The following is a 16,088-nucleotide window of genomic DNA, read 5'->3' as shown; positions in this document are numbered from 1 at the left end:
ACTGGGTCTGACAGAGGGCCTCCAGGAGAGAGGCCCAAGCAAGACGCGCCCCGAGGAGTGTCTTGCCACATGTCAACACTGGGTCTGACAGAGGGCCTCCAGGAGAGAGGCCCAAGCAATACGCGCCCCGAGGAGTGTCTTGCCATATGTCACCACTGGGTCTGACTGAGCGCCTCCAGGAGAGAGACCCAAGCAAGACGCGCCCCGAGGAGCGTCTTGCCACATGTCAGCACTCGGTCTGACTGAGCGCCTCCAGGAGAGAGGCCCAAGCAAGACGCGCCCCTAGGAGCATCTTGCAACATGTCAACACTGGGTCTGACTGAGCGCCTCCAGGAGAGAGGCCCAAGCAAGACGCGCCCCGAGGAGTGTCTTGCCACATGTCAACACTGGGTCTGACAGAGGGCCTCCAGGAGAGAGGCCCAAGCAACACGCGCCCCGAGGAGCGTCTTGCCATATGTCACCACTGGGTCTTACTGAGCGCCTCCAGGAGAGAGGCCCAAGCAAGACGCCCCCCGAGGAGCGTCTTGCCACATGTCAGCACTCGGTCTGACTGAGCGCCTCCAGGAGAGAGGCCCAAGCAAGACACGCCCCTAGGAGCGTCTTGCCACATGTCAACACTGGGTCTGACAGCGGGCCTCCAGGAGAGAGGCCCAAGCAAGACGCGCCCCGAGGAGTGTCTTGCCACATGTCACCACTGGGTCTGACTGAGCGCCTCCAGGAGAGAGGCCCAAGCAAGACGCGCCCTGAGGAGCGTCATGCCACATGTCACTACTCGGTCTGACTGAGCGCCTCCAGGAGAGAGGCCCAAGCAAGACGCGCCCCGAGGAGCGTCTTGCCACGTGTCAACACTGGGTCTGATTGAGGGCCTCCAGGAGAGAGGCCCAAGCAAGAATCGCCCCGAGGAGCGTCTTGCCACATGTCAACAATGGGTCTGACTGAGCGCCTCCAGGAGAGAGGCCCAAGCAAGACGCGCCCCGAGGAGTATCTTGACACTTGTCAACACTGGGTCTGACTGAGGGCCTCCATGAGAGAAGCCCAAGCAAGACGCGCCCCGAGGAGTGTCTTGCCACATGTCAACACTGGGTCTGACAGAGGGCCTCCAGGAAAGAGGCCCAAGCAATACGCGCCCCGAGGAGCGTCTTGCCATATGTCAACACTGGGTCTGACAGAGGGCCTCCAGGAGAGAGGCCCAAGCAATACGCGCCCCGAGGAGTGTCTTGCCATATGTCACCACTGGGTCTGACTGAGCGCCTCCAGGAGAGAGGCCCAAGCAAGACGCGCCCCGAGGAGCGTCTTGCCACATGTCAACACTGGGTCTGACTGAGCGCCTCCAGGAGAGAGGCCCAAGCAAGACACGCCCCGAGGAGTGTCTTGCCACATGTCAACACTGGGTCTGACAGAGGGCCTCCAGGAGAGAGGCCCAAGCAACACGCGCCCCGAGGAGCGTCTTGCCATATGTCACCACTGGGTCTTACTGAGTGCCTCCAGGAGAGAGGCCCAAGCAAGACGCCCCCCGAGGAGCGTCTTGCCACATGTCAGCACTGGGTCTGACAGAGGGCCTCCAGGAGAGAGGCCCAAGCAATACGCGCCCCGAGGAGCGTCTTGCCATATGTCAACACTGGGTCTGACAGAGGGCCTCCAGGAGAGAGGCCCAAGCAATACGCGCCCCGAGGAGCTTCTTGCCACATGTCAGCACTCGGTCTGACTGAGCGCCTCCAGGAGAGAGGCCAAAGCAAGATGCGCTCGGAGGAGCGTCTTGCCACATGTTAACACTGGGTCTGACAGAGGGCCTCCAGGAGAGAGGCCCAAGCAAGACGTGCCCCGAGGAGCGTCTTGTCACATGTCAACACTGGGTCTGTCTGAGCGCCTCCAGGAGAGAAGGCCAAGCAAGACGCGCCCCGAGGAGCGTCTTGACACATGTCAACACTGGGTCTGACAGAGGGCCTCCAGGAGAGAGGCCCATGCAAGACGCGCCCCGACGAGTGTCTTGCCACATGTCACCACTGGGTCTGACTGAGCGCCTCCAGGAGAGAGGCCAAAGCAAGACGCGCCCCGAGGAGCGTCAGGCCACATGTCACTACTCAGTCTGACTGAGCGCCTCCAGGAGAGAGGCCCAAGCAAGACGCGCCCCGAGGAGCGTCTTGCCACGTTTCACCACTGGGTCTGACTGAGCGCCTCCAGGAGAGAGGCCCAAGCAAGACGAGCCCCGAGGAGCGTCTTGCCACATGTCAACACTGGGTCTGACTGAGTGCCTCCATGAGAGAAGCCCCAGCAAGACGCGCCCCGAGGAGCGTCTTGCCACATGTCAGCACTCGGTCTGACTGAGCGCCTCCAGGAGAGAGGCCCAAGCAAGACGCGCCCCGAGGAGCATCTTGCCACATGTCACTACTCGGACTGACTGAGCGCCTCCAGGAGAGAGGCCCAAGCAAGACGCACCCCGAGGAGCGTCTTGCCACATGTCAACAATGGGTCTGACTGAGGGCCTCCAGGAGAGAAGCCCAAGCAAGACGCGCCCCGAGCAGCATCTTGCCACATGTCAACACTGGGTCTGACTGAGCGCCTCCAGGAGAGAGGCCCAAGCAAGATACGCTCGGAGGAGCGTCTTGCCACATGTTAACACTGGGTCTGACAGAGGGCCTCCAGGAGAGAGGCCCAAGCAAGACGCGCCCCGAGGAGCGTCTTGCCACATGTCACCTCTGGTTCTGACTGAGCGCCTCCAGGAGAGAGGCCCAAGCAAGACGGGCCCCGAGGAGCGTCTTGCCACATGTCAACAATGGGTCTGACTGAGGGCCTCCAGGAGAGAAGCCCAAGCAAGACGCGCCCCGAGGAGCGTCTTGACACATGTCAACACTGGGTCTGACAGAGGGCCTCCAGGAGAGAGGCCCATGCAAGACGCGCCCCGAGGAGTGTCTTGCCACATGTCACCACTGGGTCTGACTGAGCGCCTCCAGGAGAGAGGCCGAAGCAAGACGTGCCCCGAGGAGCGTCAGGCCACATGTCACTACTCAGTCTGACTGAGCGCCTCCAGGAGAGAGGCCCAAGCAAGACGCGCCCCGAGGAGCGTCAGGCCACATGTCACTACTTAGTCTGACTGAGCGCCTCCAGGAGATAGGCCCAAGCAAGACGCGCCCCGAGGAGCGTCTTGCCACGTGTCAACACTGGGTCTGATTGAGGGCCTTCTGGAGAGAGGCCCAAGCAAGACGCGCCCCGAGGAGCGACTTGCCACATGTCAACAATGGGTCTGACTGAGGGCCTCCAGGAGAGAAGCCCAAGCAAGACGCGCCCCAAGGAGCGTCTTGCCACATGTCAACAATGGGTCTTACTGAGGGCCTCCAGGAGAGAAGCCCAAGCAAGACGCGCCCCGAGGAGCTTCTTGCCACATGTCAGCACTCGGTCTGACTGAGCGCCTCCAGGAGAGAGGCCAAAGCAAGATGCGCTCGGAGGAGCGTCTTGCCACATGTTAACACTGGGTCTGACAGAGGGCCTCCAGGAGAGAGGCCCAAGCAAGACGTGCCCCGAGGAGCGTCTTGCCACATGTCAGCACTCGGTCTGACTGAGCGCCTCCAGGAGAGAGAGCCAAGCAAGACGCGCCCCTAGGAGCGTCTTGCCACATGTCAACACTGGGTCTGACAGAGGGCCTCCAGGAGAGAGGCCCAAGCAAGACGCGCCCCGAGGAGTGTCTTGCCACATGTCAACACTGGGTCTGACAGAGGGCCTCCAGGAGAGAGGCCCAAGCAATACGCGCCCCGAGGAGTGTCTTGCCATATGTCACCACTGGGTCTGACTGAGCGCCTCCAGGAGAGAGACCCAAGCAAGACGCGCCCCGAGGAGCGTCTTGCCACATGTCAGCACTCGGTCTGACTGAGCGCCTCCAGGAGAGAGGCCCAAGCAAGACGCGCCCCTAGGAGCATCTTGCCACATGTCAACACTGGGTCTGACTGAACGCCTCCAGGAGAGAGGCCCAAGCAAGACGCGCCCCGAGGAGTGTCTTGCCACATGTCAACACTGGGTCTGACAGAGGGCCTCCAGGAGAGAGGCCCAAGCAACACGCGCCCCGAGGAGCGTCTTGCCATATGTCACCACTGGGTCTTACTGAGCGCCTCCAGGAGAGAGGCCCAAGCAAGACGCCCCCCGAGGAGCGTCTTGCCACATGTCAGCACTCGGTCTGACTGAGCGCCTCCAGGAGAGAGGCCCAAGCAAGACACGCCCCTAGGAGCGTCTTGCCACATGTCAACACTGGGTCTGACAGCGGGCCTCCAGGAGAGAGGCCCAAGCAATACGCGCCCCGAGGAGCGTCTTGCCATATGTCAACACTGGGTCTGACAGAGGGCCTCCAGGAGAGAGGCCCAAGAAATACGCGCCCCGAGGAGCTTCTTGCCACATGTCAGCACTCGGTCTGACTGAGCGCCTCCAGGAGAGAGGCCAAAGCAAGATGCGCTCGGAGGAGCGTCTTGCCACATGTTAACACTGGGTCTGACAGAGGGCCTCCAGGAGAGAAGCCCAAGCAAGACATGCCCCGAGGAGCGTCTTGTCACATGTCAACACTGGGTCTGTCTGAGCGCCTCCAGGAGAGAAGCCCAAGCAAGACGCGCCCCGAGGAGCGTCTTGACACATGTCAACACTGGGTCTGACAGAGGGCCTCCAGGAGAGAGGCCCATGCAAGACGCGCCCCGAGGAGTGTCTTGCCACATGTCACCACTGGGTCTGACTGAGCGCCTCCAGGAGAGAGGCCAAAGCAAGACGCGCCCCGAGGAGCGTCAGGCCACATGTCACTACTCAGTCTGACTGAGCGCCTCCAGGAGAGAGGCCCAAGCAAGACGCGCCCCGAGGAGCGTCTTGCCACGTTTCACCACTGGGTCTGACTGAGCGCCTCCAGGAGAGAGGCCCAAGCAAGATGAGCCATGTGGAGCGTCTTGCCACATGTCAAAACTGGGTCTTACTGAGTGCCTCCATGAGAGAAGCCCCAGCAAGACGCGCCCCGAGGAGCGTCTTGCCACATGTCAGCACTCGGTCTGACTGAGCGCCTCCAGGAGAGAGGCCCAAGCAAGACGCGCCCCGAGGAGCATCTTGCCACATGTCACTACTCGGACTGACTGAGCGCCTCCAGGAGAGAGGCCCAAGCAAGACGCACCCCGAGGAGCGTCTTGCCACATGTCAACAATGGGTCTGACTGAGGTTCTCCAGGAGAGAAGCCCAAGCAAGACGCGCCCCGAGCAGCATCTTGCCACATGTCAACACTGGGTCTGACTGAGCGCCTCCAGGAGAGAGGCCCAAGCAAGATACGCTCGGAGGAGCGTCTTGCCACATGTTAACACTGGGTCTGACAGAGGCCCTCCAGGAGAGAGGCCCAAGCAAGACGCGCCCCGAGGAGCGTCTTGCCACATGTCACCTCTGGTTCTGACTGAGCGCCTCCAGGAGAGAGGCCCAAGCAAGACGTGCCCCGAGGAGCGTCTTGCCACATGTCAACAATGGGTCTGACTGAGGGCCTCCAGGAGAGAAGCCCAAGCAAGACGCGCCCCGAGGAGCGTCTTGACACATGTCAACACTGGGTCTGACAGAGGGCCTCCAGGAGAGAGGCCCATGCAAGACGCGCCCCGAGGAGTGTCTTGCCACATGTCACCACTGGGTCTGACTGAGCGCCTCCAGGAGAGAGGCCCAAGCAAGACGCACCCCGAGGAGCGTCTTGCCACATGTCAACAATGGGTCTGACTGAGGGCCTCCAGGAGAGAAGCCCAAGCAAGACGCGCCCCGAGCAGCATCTTGCCACATGTCAACACTGGGTCTGACAGAGGGCCTCCAGGAGAGAGGCCCATGCAAGACGCGCCCCGAGGAGTGATTTGCCACATGTCACCACTGGGTCTGACTGAAAGCCTCCAGGAGAGAGGCCAAAGCAAGACGCGCCCCGAGGAGCGTCAGGCCACATGTCACTACTCAGTCTGACTGAGCGCCTCCAGGAGAGAGGCCCAAGCAAGACGCGCCCCGAGGAGCGTCTTGCCACGTTTCACCACTGGGTCTGACTGAGCGCCTCCAGGAGAGAGGCCCAAGCAAGACGAGCCCCGAGGAGCGTCTTGCCACATGTCAACACTGGGTCTGACTGAGTGCCTCCATGAGAGAAGCCCCAGCAAGACGCGCCCCGAGGAGCGTCTTGCCACATGTCAGCACTCGGTCTGACTGAGCGCCTCCAGGAGAGAGGCCCAAGCAAGACGCGCCCCGAGGAGCATCTTGCCACATGTCACTACTCGGACTGACTGAGCGCCTCCAGGAGAGAGGCCCAAGCAAGACGCACCCCGAGGAGCGTCTTGCCACATGTCAACAATGGGTCTGACTGAGGGCCTCCAGGAGAGAAGCCCAAGCAAGACGCGCCCCGAGCAGCATCTTGCCACATGTCAACAATGGGTCTGACTGAGCGCCTCCAGGAGAGAGGCCCAAGCAAGATACGCTCGGAGGAGCGTCTTGCCACATGTTAACACTGGGTCTGACAGAGGGCCTCCAGGAGAGAGGCCCAAGCAAGACGCGCCCCGAGGAGCGTCTTGCCACATGTCACCTCTGGTTCTGACTGAGCGCCTCCAGGAGAGAGGCCCAAGCAAGACGCACCCCGAGGAGCGTCTTGCCACATGTCAACAATGGGTCTGACTGAGGGCCTCCAGGAGAGAAACCCAAGCAAGACGCGCCCCGAGCAGCATCTTGCCACATGTCAACACTGGGTCTGACTGAGGGCCTCCAGGAGAGAAGCCCAAGCAAGACGCGCCCCGAGGAGCGTCTTGACACATGTCAACACTGGGTCTGACAGAGGGCCTCCAGGAGAGAGGCCCATGCAAGACGCGCCCCGAGGAGTGTCTTGCCACATGTCACCACTGGGTCTGACTGTGCGCCTCCAGGAGAGAGGCCGAAGCAAGACGTGCCCCGAGGAGCGTCAGGCCACATGTCACTACTCAGTCTGACTGAGCGCCTCCAGGAGAGAGGCCCAAGCAAGACGCGCCCCGAGGAGCGTCAGGCCACATGTCACTACTTAGTCTGACTGAGCGCCTCCAGGAGATAGGCCCAAGCAAGACGCGCCCCGAGGAGCGTCCTGCCACGTGTCAACACTGGGTCTGATTGAGGGCCTTCTGGAGAGAGGCCCAAGCAAGACGCGCCCCGAGGAGCGTCTTGCCACATGTCAACAATGGGTCTGACTGAGGGCCTCCAGGAGAGAAGACCAAGCAAGACGCGCCCCAAGGAGCGTCTTGCCACATGTCAACAATGGGTCTTACTGAGGGCCTCCAGGAGAGAAGCCCAAGCAAGACGCGCCCCGAGGAGCTTCTTGCCACATGTCAGCACTCGGTCTGACTGAGCGCCTCCAGGAGAGAGGCCAAAGCAAGATGCGCTCGGAGGAGCGTCTTGCCACATGTTAACACTGGGTCTGACAGAGGGCCTCCAGGAGAGAGGCCCAAGCAAGACGTGCCCCGAGGAGCGTCTTGTCACATGTCAACACTGGGTCTGTCTGAGCGCCTCCAGGAGAGAAGCCCAAGCAAGACGCGCCCCGAGGAGCGTCTTGACACATGTCAACACTGGGTCTGACAGAGGGCCTCCAGGAGAGAGGCCCATGCAAGACGCGCCCCGAGGAGCGTCTTGCCTTATGTCAGCACTCAGTCTGACTGAGCGCCTCCAGGAGAGAGGCCCAAGCAAGACGCGCCCCGAGGAGCGTCTTGCCTTATGTCAGCACTCAGTCTGACTGAGCGCCTCCAGGAGAGAGGCCCAAGCAAGACGCGCCCCGAGGAGCGTCTTGCCACGTTTCACCACTGGGTCTGACTGAGCGCCTCCAGGAGAGAGGCCCAAGCAAGACGAGCCCCGAGGAGCGTCTTGCCACATGTCAACACTGGGTCTGACTGAGTGCCTCCATGAGAGAAGCCCCAGCAAGACGCGCCCCGAGGAGCGTCTTGCCACATGTCAGCACTCGGTCTGACTGAGCGCCTCCAGGAGAGAGGCCCAAGCAAGACGCGCCCCGAGGAGCATCTTGCCACATGTCACTACTCGGACTGACTGAGCGCCTCCAGGAGAGAGGCCCAAGCAAGACGCACCCCGAGGAGCGTCTTGCCACATGTCAACAATGGGTCTGACTGAGGGCCTCCAGGAGAGAAGCCCAAGCAAGACGCGCCCCGAGCAGCATCTTGCCACATGTCAACACTGGGTCTGACAGAGGGCCTCCAGGAGAGAGGCCCATGCAAGACGCGCCCCGAGGAGTGATTTGCCACATGTCACCACTGGGTCTGACTGAAAGCCTCCAGGAGAGAGGCCAAAGCAATACGCGCCCCGAGGAGCGTCAGGCCACATGTCACTACTCAGTCTGACTGAGCGCCTCCAGGAGAGAGGCCCAAGCAAGACGCGCCCCGAGGAGCGTCTTGCCACGTTTCACCACTGGGTCTGACTGAGCGCCTCCAGGAGAGAGGCCCAAGCAAGACGAGCCCCGAGGAGCGTCTTGCCACATGTCAACACTGGGTCTGACTGAGTGCCTCCATGAGAGAAGCCCCAGCAAGACGCGCCCCGAGGAGCGTCTTGCCACATGTCAGCACTCGGTCTGACTGAGCGCCTCCAGGAGAGAGGCCCAAGCAAGACGCGCCCCGAGGAGCATCTTGCCACATGTCACTACTCGGACTGACTGAGCGCCTCCAGGAGAGAGGCCCAAGCAAGACGCACCCCGAGGAGCGTCTTGCCACATGTCAACAATGGGTCTGACTGAGGGCCTCCAGGAGAGAAGCCCAAGCAAGACGCGCCCCGAGCAGCATCTTGCCACATGTCAACACTGGGTCTGACTGAGCGCCTCCAGGAGAGAGGCCCAAGCAAGATACGCTCGGAGGAGCGTCTTGCCACATGTTAACACTGGGTCTGACAGAGGGCCTCCAGGAGAGAGGCCCAAGCAAGACGCGCCCCGAGGAGCGTCTTGCCACATGTCACCTCTGGTTCTGACTGAGCGCCTCCAGGAGAGAGGCCCAAGCAAGACGCACCCCGAGGAGCGTCTTGCCACATGTCAACAATGGGTCTGACTGAGGGCCTCCAGGAGAGAAACCCAAGCAAGACGCGCCCCGAGCAGCATCTTGCCACATGTCAACACTGGGTCTGACTGAGCGCCTCCAGGAGAGAGGCCCAAGCAAGATACGCTCGGAGGAGCGTCTTGCCACATGTTAACACTGGGTCTGACAGAGGGCCTCCAGGAGAGAGGCCCAAGCAAGACGCGCCCCGAGGAGCGTCTTGCCACATGTCACCTCTGGTTCTGACTGAGCGCCTCCAGGAGAGAGGCCCAAGCAAGACGCGCCCCGAGGAGCGTCTTGCCACATGTCAACAATGGGTCTGACTGAGGGCCTCCAGGAGAGAAGCCCAAGCAAGAGGCGCCCCGAGGAGCGTCTTGACACATGTCAACACTGGGTCTGACAGAGGGCCTCCAGGAGAGAAGCCCATGCAAGACGCGCCCCGAGGAGTGTCTTGCCACATGTCACCACTGGGTCTGACTGAGCGCCTCCAGGAGAGAGGCCGGAGCAAGACGTGCCCCGAGGAGCGTCAGGCCACATGTCACTACTCAGTCTGACTGAGCGCCTCCAGGAGAGAGGCCCAAGCAAGACGAGCCCCGAGGAGCGTCTTGCCACATGTCAACACTGGGTCTGACTGAGTGCCTCCATGAGAGAAGCCCCAGCAAGACGCGCCCCGAGGAGCGTCTTGCCATATGTCAGCACTCGGTCTTACTGAGCGCCTCCAGGAGAGAGGCCCAAGCAAGACGCGCCCCGAGGAGCATCTTGCCACATGTCACTACTCGGAATGACTGAGCGCCTCCAGGAGAGAGGCCCAAGCAAGACGCACCCCGAGGAGCGTCTTGCCACATGTCAGCACTGGGTCTGACTGAGCGCCTCCAGGAGAGAGTCCCCAGCAAGACGCACCCCGAGGAGCGTCTTGCCTTATGTCAGCACTCGGTCTGACTGAGCGCCTCCAGGAGAGAGGCCCAAGCAAGACGTGCCCCGAGGAGCGTCTTGTCACATGTCAGCACTCGGTCTGACTGAGCGCCTCCAGGAGAGAGGCCCAAGCAAGACGTGCCCCGAGGAGCGTCTTGTCACATGTCAACACTGGGTCTGTCTGAGCGCCTCCAGGAGAGAAGCCCAAGCAAGACGTGCCCCGAGGAGCGTCTTTTCACATGTCAACAATGGGTCTGACTGAGGGCCTCCAGGAGAGAAGCCCAAGCAAGACGCGCCCCGAGGAGCGTCTTGACACATGTCAACACTGGGTCTGACAGAGGGCCTCCAGGAGAGAGGCCCAAGCAAGACGCGCCCCGAGGAGCGTCTTGCCACATGTCACCACTGGGTCTGACTGAGCGCCTCCAGGAGAGAGGCCCAAGCAAGACGCGCCCCGAGGAGCGTAAGGCCACATGTCACTACTCAGTCTGACTGAGCGCCTCCAGGAGAGAGGCCCAAGCAAGACGCGCCCCGAGGAACGTCTTGCCACGTGTCAACACTGGGTCTGATTGAGGGCCTTCTGGAGAGAAGCCCAAGCAAGACGCGCCCCGAGGAGCGTCTTGACACATGTCAACACTGGGTCTGACAGAGGGCCTCCAGGAGAGAGGCCCAAGCAAGACGCGCCCCGAGGAGTGTCTTGCCACATGTCACCACTGGGTCTGACTGAGCGCCTCCAGGAGAGAGGCCCAAGCAAGACGCGCCCCAAGGAGCGTCTGGCCACATGTCACTACTCAGTCTGACTGAGCGCCTCCAGGAGAGAGGCCCAAGCAAGACGCGCCCCGAGGAGCGTCTTGCCACATGTCAACACTGGGTCTGATTGAGGGCCTTCTGGAGAGATGCCCAAGTAAGACGCGCCCCGAGGAGCGTCTTGCCACATGTCAACAATGGGTCTGACTGAGGGCCTCCAGGAGAGAAGCCCAAGCAAGACGCGCCCCGAGGAGCGTCTTGCCACATTTCAACAATGGGTCTTACTGAGGGCCTCCAGGAGAGAAGGCCAAGCAAGACGCGCCCCGAGGAGCTTCTTGACACGTGTCAGCACTCGGTCTGACTGAGCGCCTCCAGGAGAGAGGCCGAAGCAAGACGTGCCCCGAGGAGCGTCAGGCCACATGTCACTACTCAGTCTGACTGAGCGCCTCCAGGAGAGAGGCCCAAGCAAGATGCGCCCCGAGGAGCGTCTTGCCACATGTCAACACTGGGTCTGACTGAGTGCCTCCATGAGAGAAGCCCCAGCAAGACGCACCCCGAGGAGCGTCTTGCCACATGTCAGCACTCGGTCTTACTGAGCGCCTCCAGGAGAGAGGCCCAAGCAAGACGCGCCCCGAGGAGCATCTTGCCACATGTCACTACTCGGAATGACTGAGCGCCTCCAGGAGAGAGGCCCAAGCAAGACGCACCCCGAGGAGCGTCTTGCCACATGTCAACACTGGGTCTGACTGAGCGCCTCCAGGAGATAGGCCCAAGCAAGACGCGCCCCGAGGAGCGTCTTGCCACATGTCAACACTGGGTCTGACTGAGCGCCTCCAGGCGAGAGGCCCAAGCAAGACGCGCCCCGAGGAGCGTCTTGCCACATGTCAGAACTAGGTCTGACTGAGCGCCTCCAGGAGAGAGTCCCCAGCAAGACGCGCCCCGAGGAGCGTCTTGCCTTATGTCAGCACTCGGTCTGACTGAGCGCCTCCAGGAGAGAGGCCCAAGCAAGACGTGCCCCGAGGAGCGTCTTGTCACATGTCAACACTGGGTCTGTCTGAGCGCCTCCAGGAGAGAAGCCCAAGCAAGACGTGCCCCGAGGAGCGTCTTTTCACATGTCAACAATGGGTCTGACTGAGGGCCTCCAGGAGAGAAGCCCAAGCAAGACGCGCCCCGAGGAGCGTCTTGACACATGTCAACACTGGGTCTGACAGAGGGCCTCCAGGAGAGAGGCCCAAGCAAGACGCGCCCCGAGGAGCGTCTTGCCACATGTCACCACTGGGTCTGACTGAGCGCCTCCAGGAGAGAGGCCCAAGCAAGACGCGCCCCGAGGAGCGTAAGGCCACATGTCACTACTCAGTCTGACTGAGCGCCTCCAGGAGAGAGGCCCAAGCAAGACGCGCCCCGAGGAACGTCTTGCCACGTGTCAACACTGGGTCTGATTGAGGGCCTTCTGGAGAGAAGCCCAAGCAAGATGCGCCCCGAGGAGCGTCTTGCCACATGTCAACAATGGGTCTGACTGAGGGCCTCCAGGAGAGAAGCCCAAGCAAGACGCGCCCCGAGGAGCGTCTTGCCACATGTATACACTGGGTCTGACTGAGCGCCTCCAGGAGAGAGGCCCAAGCAAGACGCAACCCGAGGAGCATCTTGCCACATGTCAGCACTGGGTCTGACTGAGCGCCTCCAGGAGAGAGTCCCCAGCAAGACGCACCCCGAGGAGCGTCTTGCCTTATGTCAGCACTCGGTCTGACTGAGCGCCTCCAGTAGAGAGGCCCAAGCAAGAAGCGCCCCAAGGAGCGTCTTGCCACATGTCAACAATGGGTCTGACTGAGGGCCTCCAGGAGAGAAGCCCAAGCAAGACGCGCCCCGAGGAGCGTCTTGACACATGTCAACACTGGGTCTGACAGAGGGCCTCCAGGAGAGAGGCCCAAGCAAGACGCGCCCCGAGGAGTGTCTTGCCACATGTCACCACTGGGTCTGACTGAGCGCCTCCAGGAGAGAGGCCCAAGTAAGACGCGCCCCGAGGAGCGTCTTGCCACATGTCAACAATGGGTCTGACTGAGGGCCTCCAGGAGAGAAGCCCAAGCAAGACGCGCCCCGAGGAGCGTCTTGCCACATTTCAACAATGGGTCTTACTGAGGGCCTCCAGGAGAGAAGGCCAAGCAAGACGCGCCCCGAGGAGCTTCTTGACACGTGTCAGCACTCGGTCTGACTGAGCGCCTCCAGGAGAGAGGCCGAAGCAAGACGTGCCCCGAGGAGCGTCAGGCCACATGTCACTACTCAGTCTGACTGAGCGCCTCCAGGAGAGAGGCCCAAGCAAGATGCGCCCCGAGGAGCGTCTTGCCCCGTTTCACCACTGGGTCTGACTGAGCGCCTCCAGGAGAGAGGCCCAAGCAAGACGAGCCCCGAGGAGCGTCTTGCCACATGTCAACACTGGGTCTGACTGAGTGCCTCCATGAGAGAAGCCCCAGCAAGACGCGCCCCGAGGAGCGTCTTGCCACATGTCAGAACTCGGTCTGACTGAGCGCCTCCAGGAGAGAGGCCCATGCAAGACGCGCCCCGAGGAGCATCTTGCCACATGTCACTACTCGGAATGACTGAGCGCCTCCAGGAGAGAGGCCCAAGCAAGACGCACCCCGAGGAGCGTCTTGCCACATGTCAACAATGGGTCTGACTGAGGGCCTCCAGGAGAGAAGCCCAAGCAAGACGCGCCCCGAGGAGCATCTTGCCACATGTCAACACTGGGTCTGACTGAGCGCCTCCAGGCGAGAGGCCCAAGCAAGACGCGCCCCGAGGAGCGTCTTGCCACATGTCAACACTGGGTCTGACTGAGCGCCTCCAGGAGAGAGGCCCAAGCAAGACGCGCCCTGAGGAGCGTCTTGCCACATGTCAGAACTGGGTCTGACTGAGCGCCTCCAGGAGAGAGTCCCCAGCAAGACGCGCCCCGAGGAGCGTCTTGCCTTAATTCAGCACTCGGTCTGACTGAGCGCCTCCAGGAGAGAGGCCCAAGCAAGACGTGCCCCGAGGAGCGTCTTGTCACATGTCAACACTGGGTCTGTCTGAGCGCCTCCAGGAGAGAAGCCCAAGCAAGACGCGCCCCGAGGAGCGTCTTGCCACATGTCAACAATGGGTCTGACTGAGGGCCTCCAGGAGAGAAGCCCAAGCAAGACGCTTCCCGAGGAGCGACTTGACACATGTCAACACTGGTTCTGACAGAGGACCTCCAGGAGAGAGTCTCCAGCAAGACGCGCCCCGAGGAGCGTCTTGCCACATGTCAGAACTGGGTCTGACTGAGCGCCTCCAGGAGAGAGTCCCCAGCAAGACGCGCCCCGAGGAGCGTCTTGACACATGTCAACACTGGGTCTGACAGAGGGCCTCCAGGAGAGAGGCCCAAGCAAGACGCGCCCCGAGGAGTGTCTTGCCACATGTCACCACTGGGTCTGACTGAGCGCCTCCAGGAGAGAGGCCCAAGCAAGACGCGCCCCGAGGAGCGTAAGGCCACATGTCACTACTCATTCTGACTGAGCGCCTCCAGGAGAGAGGCCCAAGCAAGACGCGCCCCGAGGAACGTCTTGCCACGTGTCAACACTGGGTCTGATTGAGGGCCTTCTGGAGAGAGGCCCAAGCAAGATGCGCCCCGAGGAGTGTCTTGCCACATGTCAACAATGGGTCTGACTGAGGGCCTCCAGGAGAGAAGCCCAAGCAAGACGCGCCCCGAGGAGCGTCTTGCCACATGTCAACACTGGGTCTGACTGAGCGCCTCCAGGAGAGAGGCCCAAGCAAGACGCAACCCGAGGAGCATCTTGCCACATGTCAGCACTGGGTCTGACTGAGCGCCTCCAGGAGAGAGTCCCCAGCAAGACGCACCCCGAGGAGCGTCTTGCCTTATGTCAGCACTCGGTCTGACTGAGCGCCTCCAGTAGAGAGGCCCAAGCAAGAAGCGCCCCAAGGAGCGTCTTGCCACATGTCACCACTGGGTCTGACTGAGCGCCTCCAGGAGAGAGGCCCAAGCAAGACGCGCCCCAAGGAGCGTCTGGCCACATGTCACTACTCAGTCTGACTGAGCGCCTCCAGGAGAGAGGCCCAAGCAAGACGCGCCCCGAGGAGCGTCTTGCCACATGTCAACACTGGGTCTGATTGAGGGCCTTCTGGAGAGATGCCCAAGTAAGACGCGCCCCGAGGAGCGTCTTGCCACATGTCAACAATGGGTCTGACTGAGGGCCTCCAGGAGAGAAGCCCAAGCAAGACGCGCCCCGAGGAGCGTCTTGCCACATTTCAACAATGGGTCTTACTGAGGGCCTCCAGGAGAGAAGGCCAAGCAAGACGCGCCCCGAGGAGCTTCTTGACACGTGTCAGCACTCGGTCTGACTGAGCGCCTCCAGGAGAGAGGCCGAAGCAAGACGTGCCCCGAGGAGCGTCAGGCCACATGTCACTACTCAGTCTGACTGAGCGCCTCCAGGAGAGAGGCCCAAGCAAGATGCGCCCCGAGGAGCGTCTTGCCCCGTTTCACCACTGGGTCTGACTGAGCGCCTCCAGGAGAGAGGCCCAAGCAAGACGAGCCCCGAGGAGCGTCTTGCCACATGTCAACACTGGGTCTGACTGAGTGCCTCCATGAGAGAAGCCCCAGCAAGACGCGCCCCGAGGAGCGTCTTGCCACATGTCAGAACTCGGTCTGACTGAGCGCCTCCAGGAGAGAGGCCCATGCAAGACGCGCCCCGAGGAGCATCTTGCCACATGTCACTACTCGGAATGACTGAGCGCCTCCAGGAGAGAGGCCCAAGCAAGACGCACCCCGAGGAGCGTCTTGCCACATGTCAACAATGGGTCTGACTGAGGGCCTCCAGGAGAGAAGCCCAAGCAAGACGCGCCCCGAGGAGCATCTTGCCACATGTCAACACTGGGTCTGACTGAGCGCCTCCAGGCGAGAGGCCCAAGCAAGACGCGCCCCGAGGAGCGTCTTGCCACATGTCAACACTGGGTCTGACTGAGCGCCTCCAGGAGAGAGGCCCAAGCAAGACGCGCCCCGAGGAGCGTCTTGCCACATGTCAGAACTGGGTCTGACTGAGCGCCTCCAGGAGAGAGTCCCCAGCAAGACGCGCCCCGAGGAGCGTCTTGCCTTAATTCAGCACTCGGTCTGACTGAGCGCCTCCAGGAGAGAGGCCCAAGCAAGACGTGCCCCGAGGAGCGTCTTGTCACATGTCAACACTGGGTCTGTCTGAGCGCCTCCATGAGAGAAGCCCAAGCAAGACGCGCCCCGAGGAGCGTCTTGCCACATGTCAACAATGGGTCTGACTGAGGGCCTCCAGGAGAGAAGCCCAAGCAAGACGCTTCCCGAGGAGCGACTTGACACATGTCAACACTGGTTCTGACAGAGGACATCCAGGAGAGAGTCTCCAGCAAGACGCGCCCCGAGGAGCGTCTTGCCACATG

Source organism: Nothobranchius furzeri, chromosome 3, assembly GCF_043380555.1.
Source record: "Nothobranchius furzeri strain GRZ-AD chromosome 3, NfurGRZ-RIMD1, whole genome shotgun sequence".
Taxonomy (NCBI): Eukaryota; Metazoa; Chordata; class Actinopteri; order Cyprinodontiformes; family Nothobranchiidae; genus Nothobranchius; species Nothobranchius furzeri.
Note: the sequence above shows the minus strand (reverse complement) of the source record.